The sequence below is a fragment of the Furipterus horrens genome, unplaced genomic scaffold (assembly GCF_987537825.1).
Source record: "Furipterus horrens unplaced genomic scaffold, mFurHor1.1.pri manual_scaffold_1, whole genome shotgun sequence".
Taxonomy (NCBI): Eukaryota; Metazoa; Chordata; class Mammalia; order Chiroptera; family Furipteridae; genus Furipterus; species Furipterus horrens.
In genome coordinates, this window is record NW_028327171.1 from 176,142,906 (window position 1) to 176,148,746 (window position 5,841).

The 5,841-nt window shown below is 35.7% G+C and overlaps 1 non-coding gene across 1 annotated transcript; it reads right to left on the reverse strand.

Annotated features, from left to right (window-relative positions):
- Positions 1-4,787: 4,787 nt before the first annotated feature.
- Positions 4,788-4,919, reverse strand: LOC150022335 (small nucleolar RNA SNORA75). The gene has a single exon (XR_016513616.1). It is a non-coding gene; the product is annotated as a small nucleolar RNA SNORA75 (small nucleolar RNA).
- Between the last annotated feature and the right edge of the window lie 922 nt (positions 4,920-5,841).

Genomic DNA, 5,841 nt, shown 5'->3' on the forward strand with positions numbered 1-5,841 from the left:
CAAGCCTGTAATCTCAAAGTAAATAGATGTTAGGTTCAGCTCTTCCACTGATGGAACACTGTGATCCTCTTTGTCATCTTTCCTTTCACCTTCCTGAAGAAATCATTTATGAACTAGTTGTATGAGTTCATCAGGAACCCATATCATTCAACAAAAATTTATTGAGCACTTAGAAGGTACTAGGCTTTGTTTTAATTATTTAAGATGGTAAATTTCTTGACTGCATGAATGGTAAGGAGGACTGGGAGTGTGTCGGGGAAGAAGCAGGAAGGTTGCAGTATTGAATGGGGTGGGCAGGTTATGTCATTGTAGGGTCTTCAACATTAACTGTAAGTGAAATTGTCAAATTCTAGAGCCCAATAGAAGATCCTAAAACCTTCTAGAGAAGAAATACACACATATCCCACAAGTTACCTACAGAAGAACAAGAATCAGACTCTAGATATACTGGAAGACTTTATAGGAATGCACTCCCAGTTTTGAGGAAAAAATATTTGCAAACTACCATTCTACATATATCTACCCAGACAGAAATCGCAGGCAGAAAATAAAAGTATTTTTTCTTAGGTGGTTAGTTGATGGTACACCTTCACTAAATGCAGGCATAAGCAAAATGCATGGGATTCAGGAAACAAGGACTCCAGCCCAATAGAATAGTGCAGCAAAATCACAGGATGACAGCTGCACAGGGGGACTAGCAATGAGTTAGAGAAAAGCCTGGGAAAGCAATCTCTGAGGAGGAAGGAGCAGACAGAGGGCACATCTATGTTTGTGGACTTGGAAAAAACTTGACTATATAGGAAACAATTTGTGTTCTTTATTTCTATAGTCCACCATCAGACTCTGTCCTTTGACAGAGTAATCATAGCATTAAATCCACAGAATAACTCCAACCTACTACTAAGCTTTCCAGTGAGCTATGTTTTTTCTACAACATAGAAATAAATTTCTCATAAAAGTGCAGATGCTGTCAATAATTTTTCAGCTTAGCAACAGGAAAATAAATATCTACTGACTCAGACAAAGGGAAGGGGAGGAGCACTAACATCCTTCCAGAGAGAAAGGAGGCTCTGTAGTTCAGGGGTTGCAAACTCACATAGCCCAGTAGGCAAAGTAAATGAGAGCAGTTAGCACATGCCCTTTATCTAAACAGAGCAGCAATCTCAGCTCTAAAAGATTGCTGTCATGAAGAAACAGAGACCCAGAGATTCCAATTTACCCAGAAAAGCCAAAATCTGGATTTTAATGAAAAATCATTCAAATGTTGACAACTACTTTAAAAGATTTAGAAGTATTATGGGTGCTAAACAATGCCAGATCCACCCTGAGGTTTATAGTTTGTGACATTGCTATGGCAGATGGACAAATAAGGAGTTTGAAGTACTGAGCTGACCATTGCAGAAGCTGAGCCAGCAGTATTAGAACACGGGAGGGCTGTCTACTGAACTGGAAGAGGGACTTGTCTTAAAGCTGCACCTATTGCCAGCATTTGATTTGTGTTTATCTTGGGAGTGGGCTAGGGTAATGATGGGAGCTACAGTTTCTTACCCCCAAACATTTATCGGCCATGCTAATAAGATAGGGAGTCCAAGCAGCTCCACCTAATACACAGAAACAAACACAGGGGGGCTGCCAAAATGAAGAAACAAAGAAATATGGCCCAAATGAAAGAACAGAAAAAACCTTCAGAAAAAGAACAAAAAAAAAAAAAAAAAAAAAGAAAAGAAAGAAAAATGGAGAGAAGCAATCTATCAGATGCAGAGTTCAGAGCACTGGTTATTAGGATGCTCCAGGAACTTAGTGAGGACCTCAATGGCATAAAACAGATCCAGCCAGAAACAAAGAATACACTAATTGAAATAAAGAACAATTTACAGGGAAACAACAGTAGAGTGGATGAAGTCAAAAATCAAAATCAATGATTTGGAACATAAGGAAGCAAACCAATCAGAACAAGAAGAAGAAAAAAGAATTCAGAAAAACAAGGATAGGATAAGGAGCCACTGGAGCAACTTCAAACGTACCAACATTCGAATTGTAGGCACACTGGAAGGAGAAGAGGAAGGGCAAAAAATTGAAAAAGTAATAAAAGAAAACTTCCTTAATTTGGTGAAGGAAATAGACATATAAGTCCAGAAAGCACAGAGTCCCAAATAAGTTGGACCCAAAAGAACCACACCAAGACACATCATGATTAAATGTCAAAGGTTAAAGACAAAGAGAGAATCTTAGAAGCAGCAAGAGAAAAGAAGAGTTACCTACAAAGGGGTTCCCATATGACTGTCAGCTGTTTTCTCAAACACAATTGAAGAACATTCAAAAAAATCTTAATATCAAGGAAAATTTTTGAAAAGACACTCCACCTAAAATATACATATGACAAATAAATATACAATATCTACTCAAAATTATTAGGGAAATGATTAAAATATAAGTGAGATACACACTAGAATTCAGCAGAATTTAAAAGTTTTGGCTAGAAATTGAAGTATCTGGAATTCTCCTACAATATTCTCAGAATATAAAATAGTACAATCACTTTGGAAAAGTTTGGCAGTTTCTTAAGTCAAATATATACCTACCATATAATCCACATAATCCCTTATAGGTCTTATTTTAGAAGACAAATATGTTCATTCGTAACTTGTACATGAATATTCATAGCTTCATATGTAATTGCCCAAAACTGGAAACAACCCAAATGTTCATCAACAGGTGATTTGGTATAGTGTACAAAATAATTCTTCTCAACAATAAAAAGTAATAAAATATTGATACATGCATTGACATGGATGAATCTAAAATAATTATGTTGAAAGAAAATAGTGCCTAATTTAGCATTCCACTTATATAAAACTAAAAACAGAAACTAATATGGTAATAGAATTTAGATCAGTGTTCAATGAGGACTGTGGAGATAGTGGGTAGTTAGAAAGAGAAATTATAAAGAGACATGTGGAAATATATATATTTCAAAATTTATCAAACTGTACAATTATATACAGTTTCTTATTTAGCAATTTTATTAATGAAGTATTTTTTTAATGAAAAGTGTGTTAATCATGTGAAAGACAGAGAAATCTAAGGAATTTTTCCAGAATAAAGAAGATTTAAAAGATTAAAAAATAAATATAATACTTGAATCTGACCTGGATCTTGCACTACCAAGAGAACTAATACTTTAAAAGACATTATTGGGACAACTTATGAAACTGGAATATAAGCCATAGATTATACAAACTATTGAACAATGTTAAAATCCCTGAATTTTATAACTGCATTGTAGTTAGTTAAGTAAAATATTCAACTCATACTCAGGAAATACATTATGAAATATTTAAGGGTAAAGATTCATGATGTAAGTAAACTGTTCTCCAGTGGTTTAAAAAATTAATTACATGTCTGTCTGTTTGTATCTATATACGTATATAGGGTAAAGCACATGTGGCAGAATGTTTGGAACTGGAACATCTGCATAAAAAGTAAAAACAAAAATTAGTTTTATGTGGTGGCCGCTGGTGAGTGAAACAGGAAAGGGGCAGGGATCTGGTGCAAAGATGTATTACTTTTTTGGTTAAGCTTTTTTATACTATTTTATTTTAAAATCATGTTTATGTATTTATTATATTGGATTTATTTGTGAGTTTAAACATTTTAGGAGTCCTTTATTGAGATATTTTAAATCATCAAGGTAGGTGTTTGATTGCACCTGCTTTAAGAATTCCAGATTGAAATTCTCTATGGGGAACTTTTGGATCTCTACAAAGTCACTTTGGTTCCAGATATTTTAGGTGTGGTCAAGAACAATTGAATATGGTTCTGCACTGAGTAGGTGGCCTTCTGTTCACAGAGTATCTTTGCATTTCCTCAGCTTTCACAAGAAAATCCTTCCTTCTCCCAGTTCAGTTGGTTGCTACTTAACTAACAGCACAGAAGAGTGGCACTCCAGGCCCTAGTCAGGAAATAACCTCAAACTCACTACCCCCTCAACATTTCACAAAAGTTCGATTGAAAGAAATAATAATTATGGACAGTGGCCTGCAGGATCTAAAATCCATTCTTCCCTCTAAATAGCCTAAAATGTTTTTCCTAAATTAAGCCAGGCCAGCAGAGATCCACAAACCTGACCACATCTTCTGAAATCCCTACCCCTGCAGAATTGCCTTTTACTGAATTTGGCTTTGCTGTTGGTTATACATCATGACACAGTGAAGGATGTTGTAAGAAACAGCCCTGTGAAAATCTGTCAGCCTGACTGCAGAATAGTGTCCGCTTCATTACATAGTGACTTCTTTGTGAGAATTTACAAGAGAATTTTCTTCCTGGTCTCCCAACCAGAAATAATTATGCTACTCTTGAGCAACTAGCTTGTTTTTTATCTCCTAAACACTGTGAATCATGTAACTGATCGTTTTTTCCTCCTCAGTTTTGTCTGCCAAAAATCTTAGAGGTAAATCTGTGGTTGGTCTCTAGCAGGACTGGAGGACCTTACAATTTCTACTTTGTGTATTAACCTCATTTCCAGCTTCATTGTTGAGTCAGGAAAGTGTCATGGAACTGGAGTGCCCAGTTTGAGACCCAGAGCTATACCACTTACTATTCACATGGTCTCAATCACTTCTCCTTGCCTCAGTTACCTCACTGTAAAATGAAGAGAATACTAGTACTGATTTTGTGGGTTGTTGTCAGGATTAAATGGATTCATATGTGCTTAGAACAGTGCCTACCACCTAACAAACGATCTCTGTTTAAGCATTATTATTCTTTTTTTTTTTCCTTTTTCTCCAGGATGTCTCACAGAACAGCAGAATAGACCTCTGAAGACAAGAGGCAAAACAATGCTGGGTCTGTGAACTGCCTTCTACTTGTGCAAATCCATAAACTGCCACAGATCGAGAGAAGGAGCTCAATGAGAAGACTAGGCATTATTTTTCTTATCTCACCTTTTCCACTCTCAATTTTCTTTATATTAATTTCTTCTTCTACACACTTTAATTTTATACACACATGTGCGCACATGCACACACATCACCTTAAATGTTTTCTGGAACAAAACTGGGTATAAACAAAAGCAAATGAGTACCAAAGTGCCAAAATGTATGCAGCATGTATGCAGAAATTGAGGATAAATTAGAAATAACCAAAATGAAAATATTAATTTTTACAAAAAATGAACTTACACAATAACCACAATATGGATTATGATCTAAATAGACTTTAATCTGGCATCTTTCAGAAGCTACTAGATCCTGCTTTGATCCTAATTACAATTTGTTTTGATGATGGGTTTCTGTGAGAAAAGGCTCACCCTTTATTCCACATAAATGTTTAAAGATGGCTACTGGGAAAACTACATGGAACTCTTAATCAATAGACAAGCTCACAGGAACAGTAAGTATTTCTCTGTTTTACTCTTGAGCATATGAAGATCTAGACCTCTAAAGAAGTATCCCTCTGATTGCTCTGCTAATTGTGATTATGAGTTATGGAAAGCATTTATTCAGATAAAAGAAGTCAGGTAACTGGCATAAAGAAAGATGTAGGACAGAAAAGCATGTTGTTTAAAAGCACTGCAAGGTTTTACTCCTGATAGTAAATATACCTTAGCTGAAATAAAATCCCGTGGCTTATTTCTCCATGATTTAAACTGCACCTCTGTTCTCGACTTTTCTCCTCTTGCTCTGTCTCTGATGGTAGCTGTTATGAGGTCTGGTCTTGGTCTTATGTGAGAAGTCTTCAAGAGGATCCCTTGCTGTGCATAAATACTTTCTTCAAATTATTAGTTGCTACAAATCAGAGCTTTGCTCTTTTGGCTAAATCACAGTACAGTTGGTTCTATTA